This window comes from Phacochoerus africanus, chromosome 2 (assembly GCF_016906955.1).
Source record: "Phacochoerus africanus isolate WHEZ1 chromosome 2, ROS_Pafr_v1, whole genome shotgun sequence".
In the NCBI taxonomy this organism is placed as follows: Eukaryota; Metazoa; Chordata; class Mammalia; order Artiodactyla; family Suidae; genus Phacochoerus; species Phacochoerus africanus.
Genome location: NC_062545.1, coordinates 196,429 through 209,562, shown reverse-complemented (window position 1 = coordinate 209,562; position 13,134 = coordinate 196,429). Strand labels below are relative to the sequence as shown.

The following is a 13,134-nucleotide window of genomic DNA, read 5'->3' as shown; positions in this document are numbered from 1 at the left end:
TCTATATGACCCTCTTTCTCGGCAATAAAACAGTTCTGTAACAGTTCATGTGTATACCATGTAGAAGTGTGTTTTTATGGTTGCGACTATTTTTCTTTCCCAATCTTTAAGAAATACTTTACTCTCCCTTCATTCCCAACTTCTCCCTACTTTCAACCTAGAGTTTTCTTTTCTCTTCCTTCCTTTCCTCCTTGTTTTTCTCTTTTATGTAAATCCTTCCCCCGCTTTTAGATTCTCCCCTAAACCGACAAATCTGATGTGTACGACAGGGTATGGGAAAGGGCCCTCAGGTGGCAACACAGGAGGAGGGAAAGGAGAAGGACGGGAACAGCCACGTGCACATTTTCTTTTTGCTCCTTTTTTTACACTGCTTTCTGTGTCCAACTTCCAGTCTCCCAGAAAAGAGACGTGGAAGTAATCTTTGGGTTTTCCTTTCCGTCACTGTGGTCATAAAAAAATTCTAAAAAGCCTTTAGGATTTGGACAGATTTGAATTTGAGTAATAACTGCGCCACTCACTACCACTTGTACTACTTACTAAATCACTTTTTAAAACGTAAATCAACTCTTTTCCTTTTATCAAAATAAGGTATTTAGAGTTTAAGGTTCAAATAGTACTTCCAGACTTACAACAAAAAACAGCAGTTGCCCACACCGTGTATTCTCACTCCCAGTTTTTTCCTTTACAATTAAGTCTACACGGGCTGCATGTGTGGCACATGGAAGTTCCCAGGCTAGGGACCAAATCTGAGCTGCAGCTGCTAGTCTACACCACAGCCACAGCAACAGAGGATCCGAGCTGCATCTGACACCCACACCAGCTCACGGCAATGCCGGATCCTTAGCCCACTGAGCAAGGCCAGGGATCAGACTCCCGAACCCCGGTCCTCACGGATACTAGTCAGGTTCGTTACTGCTGAGCCACAGCAGGAACTCCATCTCATTATTTCTTCATAAAGAAATTTCTAATGCTGTGTTTCTTTTTTTTCAGTTGTGTCAATTGCTTTGGGCTTCCTAACTCTGGAAGATAAAGACTTAACACTTCCACCTGATCTCCTAGACACAGGCATGTTTATGAAACCATGTGAGGTCACCTCCCATTTTTTAAAAAATATTTATAACATCCTTTTGATTAAATTGCCATTCAGTATTTACTTCACTAAAATTACGGAATCATTATTCTCAGGGAGGCATACGCTAGGATTACATTTTCTTTTCTCTCTCTCTCTCTTTTTTTTTTTTTTTTTTGCTTTTTAGGGCTGCACTCGCAGTATGTGGAAGATCCCAGGCAAGGGGTCCAATCGGAGCCATAGCTGCCGGCCCACGCCACAGCCACAGCGACGTCAGACCCAAGCCGAGTCTGCGACCTACACCACAGCTCATGGCAACGCCAGATCCTTAACCCACTGAGCAGGCCAGGGATTGAACCCTCAACCTCAGGGTTCCTAGTTGGATTCGTTTCCGCGGCACTGCAACGACGGGAACTCCTAGAATTACATTTTCTCTTTGCTGGATTCAACAATTGCCTAATTTATTTGCTTATTGACTTTTCTTTGTACCTGTTATGTACTGTCACCAAACTCTGAAGAAATCCTTTTAAAATACTCAAACACATCAGGCATTCCGCGGACTGACTTCTTCCTGAAGCTTGTCTGCAGAAGGCCTCCTACCTCGGTCTGCATGGCGTCTTGCTTCCATCCTGGCATTTCTGACCGCTCTCTTCGCTTGGATTCGCTACTGTGTGGGTCCTAAATATTCCTTTTTCTTGACCCCTTCGTTGTAGAGAGTATCCTCCAGCAGCTTTCAGATATAAAGTATTTGGTAGATATTATTTTTGGGCTGTGTATCTGAAGATATCTTTTTTGTTGTTGTCTTTTTAGGGCTGCATTCGTGGCCCCAGGCTAGCGGTCGAATTGGAGTTGTAGCTGTAGCTGCTAGCCTATGCCACAGCCATAGCAACAGTGGACCTTTTAACCCACTGAACGAGGCCAGAGATGGGACCCACCTCCTCACGGATTCTAGTTGGGTTTCTTACTGCTGAGCCATGATGGCAACTCCTGTATCTGACGGTATCTTCATTCTACCCTCACACTTATAACCGGTATTTTGATTTCAAGTAGAATTTCATGTTAGAATTTTCTTCCAAATTTTGAAATTTAGTGCTCCATTGAATTTCAGCTTCCCGGAATTCTGTTGAGAATTCCATGCTGTTCTGATGTCTATCCCTAAAGGTGACCTCTTCTTCCCTATGGAAACTCTTTAGGGTGCTCTCTCTATCCCTGGGGTCCTGGCATTTTGTGGTGATGTGTCTCCTCATGGATCTTCATGGGTTTGTTGTGCTGGGCTTTCAATGCACCCTTTTCATATGAGAACATGTCTTTTGAGATCTGAGAACTCTTAGATTATTGCTTGAGTAGTTTTTTCCTCTTTCTGTTCTCTTTCGTGTAACTATTTTTCAGACATCAAATTTCTTAATCTTTTAATTTTGTCTCTTTCTCCCTTTTTGTTCTAACATCTGAGAACTTATCAAATTTATCCTTTATCAATTTTTAAATTTAAATTAATGCTTTAGGAGTTCCTGTCATGGCTCATCAGGATCCATGAGGATAGAGGTTCAATCCCTGGCCTTGCTTCGTGGGTTAAGGATCCTGTGTTGCCGTGAGCTGTGGTGTAGTTTGCAGACTCAGATAGGATCCTGAGTTGCTGTGGCTGTGGTGTAGGCAGGCAGCTGCAGCTCCTATTCGACCCCAGCCTGGGATCTAGCACATGCCGAGGGTGTGGCCCTAAAAAAAAGAGACTAAATCAGTAAATAAATTATTGCTTTAACTTTCAAGAGCTCTTATTTTCTGAATGTTTTTATATAACTTTTTCTTTCACTGATATATTATCTTCAGAGACTGCAGATAATAAAGTTTTTCATAACATTTTTTCCTCTTCCTAGTGTTCTGTTTTCTTCCCCCCAACTTCCTCAAATGTCGTGGACCCTTGGTCATCTGTGTATGTGTAGAAGGAGGCAGACAGTGCTCTTTGGAAGCTCTGCGGGGTAGAGCTAAGTGCTGCCAAGGGGCAAGACTCATACAGGCACTCGGTCGGGGCTATGGTCCGCCTGCCTCCTCTGCCTCCACAATCCGGCCCCACGTCTGCGCTGTCTGTCAGTGAGGCTTCTGCTCCTAAAGCCTGGAGTCCCTGGCTGCTCCCTCACACCAGCTGAAACCCTGGCACGCTCTTTCCTAGGTTGCTCCTTCTGCCTCTAAGTCGTTCCTCTGCTGATCTTGTCTCAGATCCTACCCATCCTTCCAGGCTCAGCTCTCATGGTCTCTTTGCTGCCTTCTTCACCCTCCATGTCATAAAACTTACTCTATGTTTCACTTGTTCCCTCATCTTTGAGGTGGGTATTTGTCTCCCCAACCACATGTGTGCTGAAGACTAGAGACAATTTCACACACTTGTTGGTGTTGACCCTATGGTGCCCAACAAGTATTTGGTGCTGAGAACTGTTTTCTTGATGTTAGGGGGAAAAAAAATCGACAGGAAATGAAAGCCGAATGCAGAGATTCCTTTCCAAACTGTCTAATACACACATACATCGGGTGTCACTTCAATTTGGTAATGCTTTTTGAGTGCTTGATCTGCAAGAGACTCTGCAGGAACAATATCTGACCATCTTACTTCCCTGATTGTAGCCTCTAGCCCCTGGTGCTTACGGCAGCCCTCCTGAGGTATGCCACGTGTAAAGACAGGTTTTCCGATGTACCTTAAGTAACTTGACATTATCAATACATTAAACATTATTTACTTAAAAAATAAAAACTAGATTGGCTGCCAAAATGTTCTTTTGGTTGTAGAGAAAACGGTGACATTGTGGCCAGAGGAATGGCAACTGTGTATAATCGGAGGCCTGCCTTATCTCCCAGCCTACTGTGAACTTTACTGGTCTTAAGGCAGCTGCAGAAACGAGGTCGAGGTGACCCGCGTCCTCGCCTCCTCCCCTGCGGCGGCTGCTCGTCCGGAGCTCTCGGCTCTCTCGCCCCGTTCCAGATCCGCAAGCCTGCGTATTAACAGCTCTGGGCTCCAGGGCAGATGGAGCAATGCTCAGAAGCTCCCCTTCATCTGGAGCTTGCCGTGCTCTGCTGTGTTCGTCGGCGCGCTCCGGGAAGCGCTGTCCTCAACGCAAAAGGCCATCGTCTAACCAAGGTCCCTCGGCCGGGAAGCCCACGCGTTCAGGCCCGCCTGCCTCCTGCGAGGGCCGGGACTCAGGGACTTTCTGCCTTCTCCCAGCAGCGCGCCCCGCCCTCCGAGCGCCCTAAAGCCGAGCCGCGGTGTCAAGGCCCCAGCCGGCGCGCCCGCGCCGCGCGCGGCCGGGCGAGCCTGCGGAAGCCGAGCGAGGTGTGACCCCGACCTCGGAAGAACCGCGAGGTTTCCGCGGCGACGGCCGCGGCGCCCGCGCATCTCGGCCCTCCCCTTCCTTCCCCCCCCCCCCCCCCCCCGCCACCCGGCGCCTCCCGGGTCCGTCTCGCAGGCCCCGCCCCAGGGCGGTCCTTCGAGCGGAAGCGCCCGAGCGGAAGCGGAAGTGCGAAGCGACTGCGGCGGGCCGAGAGCGGCGCGGGCGCATCTCTGTGCTGGCGCGTCTCTAGGTAGGGCCGGGCCTGCGGGCCCAGCACGTCCGGACCGGCTCTCGGCCGTCGCCTCCGCGCGGTTGGCCGAGCTCGCGGTTCTGCGCCGTCACGGTCCCTGGGCCGCGTGTCCCTGACCGTCCGACCCCACAACCAGGCACCCTGCCTGCGCCTTCTGGCGCCGTCCTGGCCCAACCCCTCCCCAGAGAGAGGTGTGCAGTTCCGGGTCGGCGTGCGGTCCCTGGACCTTGTGGGCCGCATCGCTGCTCCTGCCGTCCCCTAAGGAGGCGTCCTCTGATCTCTGCGCTTGGTCTCCGAACTCGGGCGCCTTCCCTCACTCGTCCAGCTTTGCTGAGCCGGGGTCCCAGCACCCAGCAAGCACCAGTTCTCCAGGGAAGGAAAGGCCGGTGGGATGACGCCCAAGGAGCCGAGAGGATGATTAGTTCAAGTTGGCCGACGAGGGCCCAGAAATTTCTGTATGGGGGAGGGGAGGGTTGAGCTGAATTTCCCATAAGAGTTGGGAGGTGCTGAGGAGCAAAAGGCCGTTGATTTCCAGCAGAGGGAACAGAAGACATGTGGGATTGAGACAGTCTGACGTGTTCCGGAAGGAGTGTTGCTTGGAGATAGGAATGGAAGGATGCTCAAGAGATTTGGGAGCAAGGAAGTGATGTGATCCGGGTCCTAGTGTTAAAAGGGTCTGGCAGGTGTAGGGTGGTGGTGGGGTGACTGCACTTGGTAAGAGTGTGTGTGCAGTCGTTTAGGAAAGAGAAGTTTCAGAACTGAAGATCTGGAAATGGTAGTAGAGCTTGGAGATGAGATTGATGCGAAAAAAGAGGTGGTGGTATTTCCAGTGATTTTCAGATTTTCGGCTGGAGCATTTGAGTAGATAATTCAAAGAGTGAGGAACATGGAGTGGCAGATGTGCAGCATCAGTTTCCTCTCCTTTCACCTCCTAAATTTGGCCTGCAGCTGTGCTCTGTGCTTCCTCCGTGCCTGGTGTCATCCTTGGCTTTGTCCTCCAGTTCTCTGTCATTTCTGAGTCGTGGCCTCCCATCTACGTGCTGACCATGTTTGGACCATGCTGTTAGGAGCTACCCTCTCTGACCACCACAGACTTCACACCACGCATTCTCTGTATGTTGATCTCCCCATCACCCCGGCTCTGCTATCTCTAAGCTGTGCCACAGCTGCTCACCGCCGCCCCAAACACACTCACCTTGCCGTCCCTCTGTCTCAGGACTCCAGCTGTGCATTCCTTAGTGCTTGTGTTCAGGGAGACATTGAAAACACTTGGCTGTGTTAGGTCGCACACTGCTCATCTCCACACATACCGTTTCTTGACCACCTTATGTGCTAGTGTAATTTCTAACCACCTCGTCCTCCAGACATGGAAATCTCTAATCACTCCTGGCCCACCTGTGAACTGAGAAGACTGCAGTAGGTGAGGTCTGAGGACACTTATAGTTTTTAGTATTCTGAGGTTCTACCCCCCTCCCCAAGCCTAGACTTGGTGTCATTTATGGGGCAGATTTAAAGCTTAATGATGTTCAGACCTCAAGGGTCCTTACTTCACCTGGCCCCTTCTAAGGCACTGGGAAGGACCTCAGAGGTCTTGTGTGTATAATTTTGTATTCTTTTTCAAAAGAGGAACTTCCAGTTTTATAAACTTCAAGCCCTACACGACTTGGATCCCTGTGAAACTGACCATGAGTCACATCCTGCTGTCTTGGTTTTGTGTCCTTGTCCTTCAGAGTTTCTCTTCCCCACCTCCTACTCCTTACGTGTGCTTCCTCTTGAGGTTTAGTGAGAAAATATGAATGAATGGAGCTGTTAAGTTTCCTGCTGGAACCTGGCTTTGGTTTCCTCTTGGGTCAGGAAGAGATGTCAGAGATTGGCAACCCAGTACAGTGGGCAGAACCTTTGCAGCCATGCATGCATTTGATTTGTTTTCATTGCTGGATTGCCACCTCCTTGGAGAAAAGGCTGAGAGTAAGAAGGGAAGTCCACTTAATTGAGACCATAAAAGCAACTCTTATGTCCACGGAAATTCATTCAGAGGAATGAATTGCATCCTTATTTTAGCAGTTTGAAAGTGAGGCAAACCTTACGCTATCAGTACTTTTATAGAACTTCATGGCAAGTGTAAATAACTACATTTTCATTTGCTTTTAGGAGTCAATTACTGTTTCTTTGTAAGGTGTTCTGTTGGAAAAGTCTTTAAAAAGTTAAAACTTGTTATTTAAGGTTTAAATTATATAAATACAATGAGATTTCTGAAAAACTTTATAGTAGTAGTTTAAAATTGGCCAAAATGATAGGGAAATCATAGTATTTTTGCAAATGAGGGAGTTCTCATCGTGGCGCAGCGGAAGCCAATCCAACTGGGAACCGTGAGGTTGCAGTTCGATCCCTGGCCTTGCTCAGTGGGTTAAGGATCCGGTGTTGTCGTGAACTGTGGTGTAGGTTGCAGTTGTGGTGCAGATCGGCTGTTGTGTAGGCCGACAGCTGTAGCTCCGATTAGACCCCATATGCCATGGGTGCGGCCCTGAAAAGCAAAAAAAAAAAAAAACAAAACAACCCCCCCCCAAAAAAAACCAAATGAGGAACTCCGTGATGCACAAAGAGCAAATGATTTGTCCTTAGTCAAACGGTGAGTGAGGACCATTGCTTAGCCAGGTTAAATACCCTTTCCTTTTAAACAGGTATTACTGAAACAAGGAGGAATCCGTTTAAGTCAGGTCACTGTGGAACACTTACTGTAACACAGACCAAGTTCATCCTCTGTACTGTCCAGCTGCGTAGCCGCATGTGTGCAGGACTGGGTGCTCTTCCCGTTAGTACGTTAACTCAATACAGATTCATGCAGATTACTGTAACTCATTTGTAAAAACGCGATCCTGACACCCAGGACAAGGGAACAGTAACTGTTCAAATAGCAGAGCTTTCTTTCTAAAATAGAGGGTTTGCTTGCTTGCTTGCTTTTTTCTTTTCTTTCTTTTTTTTTTTTTTTTTGCTTTTTAGGGCTGCACCCGTGGCATATGGAGGTTGAATCAGAGCTACAGCTTCCCTGCTTTCTTAATAGAATGTGCTGAATGTGATATAAACCTTCCCTACTGATCTTAGGTAAACATTTTAAACAATTTGTTGTGATGCAGACATTAGGGCTTACTGGGGCACATAGGGTTTTTTTCCTTGTTACTTGTTTCGAGTATTTAAGCCTCTTTTATCCTCTTCTAGTTTTTCTGTCCCTTTGCTTTCCCCAGGTCAGCTGTCAGCAGTTTTGACCCCCCGTCAGTGTGCACAGGCCTGCGTCAACCCTTTCCATGCTTTTCTCTACTGTGGACATAGGAGCTAATAGTTAGAGCTGTGGAGAAGACTCATTTATAAATGATAAATCAGAAGCCTGAGAAGTCTCTTATGAATAAATAATTTTAGTTTTACCTGTGAATTTTAAAATTTATATTAGAATCTTACTCTGAATTCTGGATAAACGAGGCATACCTTTTTTCAGGTCACAAGCATTTCCTTTTCTACGTTTGCTGACCTGTGAGGGTTTTGGGACCTGTGTGGCCTAGGGAAGGGCCAAGAGTCCAGCCTCCTGGTGTGCTCCGTCAATCTGACCTTTCTTTCAGGGCCCCTTCAGGAAGGCGCACCCCAGGCTGGCTCTTTGCAGTGATTCAGTCTTCCCTGTGTGCCACAGCTACCAGATCTCTCTGAAGTGCCCAGTATTGGGAGTGGGGGATCCCCTAGTGACAGAAACTGGCTTTGGAGGCAGGTGGATTCAAATCAAGGCTTTGCTGTTACTGTCTTTGACCTTGGGAAGGTGACCTCGCAGCACACACTGCTGGCTGCCGCCCCGCAGCTGGCTCTGCCTGCCTTTGGGGGCAGGTGTGCCTCACAGTAGAGTCTGAGCAGAGCTTGATGGCTTGCCAGTGGGACCAGAGGGGGGTGTCTGCTGTGGGAAAATGCACAGCTTGGTGCATGTTGGCAGGTGTATCACAGCTGCAGGCTGGCTCCTCTCCTGATGGACCTTGAGCCGTTTCTCCCTCTTGAGGATGCATGTCCTAGGGACTTGGGCTTGTTGGTCACTGGGTCACCAGAGGAATGTTTGTCAAGTGAATTTGGATCTCATGCCTTTGGTGTATCAGAGGGCGGTGCATTAGAAGAGGCTCTGTCTACCTCCTTTGACTTTTGCAGTAGGAAGCAGGACTTTGCATCCCCCTGTGTTGGGGCTCTTCCAGAATCGGGAGATTGTTGGCATGTTGGGCTGCCAGGATGAGCGAGTCTGGAGCAGATCCTTATCCCCAGGCTTGCCTGCTGCCAGCCCTCCACCAGCGCACAGGCAGGGCAGCCCTTCTGAAACATATTTGCTTAAGCGCCTTGAGCAATGCCTCAAGTGTGCCCTGGGATGAAGTGTACTTTAGGATGAAGTGTGCCTTAGGAGGACGTGTGCCCTGGGATGAAGTGTACCTGAGGATGAAGTGTGCCCCGGTGTGATGGTTTGGAAACCTGGTCACTGCACCTTATCACCACACTCTTCTTCCCTTGAATCACAGGTTCTGGCCATAATGAAGAGTCGAGGGGGTCCCCCTGCCCTGTTTTCTAAGTCGAAGAACACTATTATAATATAGCAAATAAGGTTGCAGATTAAATTATTTAATAGTACAGATGTTTTAGGCACCTTAGAAACATACATTTAATAGTAAAGAAAGTTCACACCTCATCCTCTGGGTCCGTACCTCCCATGTGCCTGCTTTTCCTTTCTCCATCTGGCTGTGCCTGCCAGGCTTTCTGCCTCTCGTCAGGTGCACTTGAAATGCCCTTCCTCAGGATGGCCTTGCAGGTCCCAGGTGTGGCCTGGGGCTTCCTGCTGGACAGTCCGTGCTCCCTGCCTTCCCCTGCTCTGCAGTAATCCCAAGTGCTGCTGGATGGCAGGCACCTATCTGTCTGTCTGTCTTAGTCATGGCTCCTTGTCTGGTGTGGTGTTGAGGTAGAGGTACTTGCTGAACGAGTAAACTCTATTTATGTCCAAATAAAATCACTTGATATTATTGAGAACTCAGAGTGAATGTTACCTGCAGTTGGAGAAGAATTAGCAATATATGCTTTTGTGTTGACTGTAGTTTCACATCTCAGATTAGTCCTGAGGAAGTGGTCAGAGATAAGCTCAAAGACTTATATTCTCTGGTGTGATTCCCATCCTGATTTGCGGCTTGCAGTGTTGGAGCTGCCTGAATGTTTGGCAGTCGGGTGGAGTAACGCTTGTTACGTCCACACCACGTACCGGTTGCATCCCCGCCGGGCATCCGTTATGTCCACGCGGTGCATCTGTTCACAGTGACACCGTACGGGAAGGTTAACGCAATGATTTGGGATTAAATTCATGACAAAGGAAGACCCAAAAGTAGATGATAGAAAAAGAGTGATAATGAGTAATGAAGACTAGATATACATACTCAAATGTTTTTGTAGTCATCTTTGGAAGGTGAGATTATGAGTCTTTTTTTTTTTTTCCCTTCCCCTTTGTGCTGTCTCTGAAATTTCTGTAAAGAAGATGGCTACATGTTTTCGTGGCTGCTTTTTTAATCAGAAAAAAAGTATAAATAAGTACATTCTGATATCGAGAAGTAATACAGCTTGTAAAAATCATAAATACTGTAAAGCCTGACTAAAATTTATATGGCTTTGTTTTAAATTTTGAAATAATTTAATAATTTTGACTAAACTTATTTCACTAAACTTTTAGCAACTAACGAGAAATGTTTGATGACTAAATTTATATTATAAATAAAATTGCCTCCCAACAATTGAGTTTTATAAACCTCATTTTGCAGATAAGAAAAATGAAGTCACTTGCTCCAGGTTTCACTGCTAATAAGTGGAGGTTAGAATTTGAATTCAGCTCAACTTTGTTCCAGAGCTTTCCTTCTGTCAGCAAAACTGTGCTGCTCAGTGTTCTGGCATTTTCCCTCAGACACAGATGAAAGGGGTCGAACTGCCAGCTCCAGCCACCAGTTTCTTGAATCTCAGGGCAGTGGCCATGGCCAGACTGTGCTCTGGAGGGACCTCCAGGCCACCTGATGGCTGCAAGCTTTCCGTCTCTCCTTCACTTCTTTGAGACAGTAGCCTGATGCTTGTTAAGACAGACAGTTTAACCTTGAATGGGGAGGGAGGCGAGCTCAGGTTTGAACACAGCAAAGACACCTGGGGATGGAGGGCCTCCAGTGGGGTGAGGGTCGGTGAGAATCAAGAGTCGGGGGAGCAGTTCGAGCAGATCTTGAGGGTGATCATGTGTCAAGGAAGTGGGTGTTCTCGTAAACCGACTCAGCAGGAGTCTAATTGAAATTGGCAGGGGTGAACTTGGAGCCCAAGGTGAAATCCTGGAGGGGAGAGGGCCCGGGAGCCCACCTTAAGTGTGATCCAGGAGCATGTCTTGGCCAGTGGGTCAAGGTAGGAGCCTGGAGCAGAGGCCCAACTGAGTGCTGCCCTGGGGTGGCTGTGCCTTCATGCATCCCAGTAAACAGTGATCACTGGCTGTGTCTGTGCACTGGCCTAGGACACAGAGCCTCCTCTTGGAGTTTTCAATCCCTGTTCTTACCCTGCTGTGTTGCTCCTCTTGTTAGTGGGGTTAGTGGGGCGGAGAGGAGAGAGCAGGCTTCATATGTTCCACCTCAGGCTGTGAGGGGGGCTCCCCAGAGGGCCTGGGCCCAGCCAGCATGTTGCCGCTGAAAGAAAATTATCCAAGACTCAGGAAGGAGACAAGGGTAAGGGGGACTGTATGTTTGTCACTGAAACCTGGGCCGTTGTCCCAGAGTCCCCAAGATTATCGTTCAGTTTGTAGCAGGAGGCCCCTCTCAGTTATACGTTGCTGTTAGGCTTGGTTAGGGCCTAGACACTGTATGATACACGTTAACGTGTAGACGTTCGTCTTGTAGAGATGCAGGTTATTTCTGTCTGATAAAGGTGGCTCTGTTGCTCTGCAAGACAGTAACCTGGTTTGTCTCCTCCTTAAAAAGCTCATTTTGCCAACCGGCTCTTCAGGTTCCCTTGGAACTGCTTCTGATCTTACAGTCTCCTTGTTGATTTGTGTTTGCCTGGGTCGTGTCTCTTCACCTTTGACCGTTCTGTTTGGGTTGCTGGATGTGCCTCGAGGTGGCCACAACTGCTAGTACTGGTTCCCGCAAACGCGGTTCCACCGGCTGGTGAGCCTGGGGCTGTCCCTGTGTCCAGGGTGACTGTCCATGTGTAGCCTCTGGCCCCGCTCAGTGGCAGGTAGGGCATGTGTGAGGCCTGCCTCTCTTCACGTCTCTGAGTGTGTGCCAGTTGAAAGATGGTAAGGAAAGGAGCTCCTGGGGTTCTCTCTTCTCTTCCCTCCATGTCCTCACGTGCTGGTGACCCAGCACGCTGGGGTTGGTCTGGCTGTAAAGAGAAGGAAGCCTCGGCTGGAAGTGAGGCCTCCCCCTGTGCAGAGCCTGCCACTGCTCCTTCCCAGACCCCTGCACTGATGCTTGTTTCCCGGACCAGCGCGTCAGCTTCATGGGGCAGACTCTCCTGTGTATGCTTTCTCTGCCCACGGTTGGAGTCTGTAATCTTGTTGATTCCTGATTTCTCTCTCTCTCTTTTTTCCCTTTTAGGGCTGCCCCAGCACCTTATGGAAATTCCCAGGCTGGGGGTCGAATTGGAGCTGCCGCTGCCAGCCTTCACCACAGCCACAGCAACGCCAGATCCTTAACCCACTGAGCAAGGCCAGGGATTGAACCTGCATCCTCCTGGATACTAGGCGGGTTCGCTACCGCTGCGCCATGATGGGCTGAGCCCTGATTTCTCTCTATATGCCTGTCCTTTGCTACCTTCTTCTGTTCACTCATTCACAGATACCTGCTGGGCCCTCACTTGCCTGACACTGCTGGGTGTTGGGGACCTGACAGGGTGACATCTCCTGTTCTGAGACCCACATTCATGGAAGTGTATTTGGGGCAATAAGACTTCTACCTAACAAGACTTAACTTCTTTCTAGACAACAATTGTCTAGATAATGAAAATTTCCCGTATAATTTGCAAGTAGAATAAATGAAATTTTATATATGCGTGTATATAATTTTATGATCTATATTTACGTAATATATAGTATTTATATTTTATATATATTTGCAGTCTTCTTAAAAACTACCTTTAGAGAGTGTAAACCCTAAGTATATGCTCTTAGCAATAAAAGGGTTTAAAAAAAGAAAACTATTTTAAAAGGTATGTCTGTAGGATTTATCTTTTTTAAGCATTTCATTTCATGCCACACTAACTGCATTGATGGCTAGTGGTGTGAGTATTTAAGCCTTGAAGAGCTGACATACCGGAAGCTACCCCCTAATGTCCCAAGTTCACAAATCTTTGCCTATCCCAGGTTTTCTTTGTAAGTACCATAGAAGAGCACATTGTAACGTAACATTCCTGAGGTAATTTGTGATTCAAACTGTGAGAAATTGGCAGTGTGAAAGAGAGGAAAAACCCGTGCATGTTTAAAAAAT

At 47.9% G+C, this 13,134-nt stretch overlaps 1 protein-coding gene across 10 annotated transcripts in view; it reads left to right on the top strand.

Annotated features, from left to right (window-relative positions):
• Positions 1–4,518: 4,518 nt before the first annotated feature.
• FAM120B (family with sequence similarity 120B) overlaps positions 4,519–13,134 on the top strand; it is a 65,798-nt gene continuing 57,182 nt past the window's right edge. For 6 of the 10 annotated variants that reach the window (XM_047769681.1, XM_047769679.1, XM_047769677.1 and 3 more), the window contains exon 1: positions 7,243–7,262. The gene's annotated coding sequence lies outside the window, so the exon portion shown is untranslated. Of the gene's footprint in view, positions 4,634–7,241; positions 7,263–13,134 lie in introns of those variants that run through there. The other 4 variants (XR_007133466.1, XM_047769682.1, XM_047769676.1 and 1 more) reach the window with 3 other exon arrangements.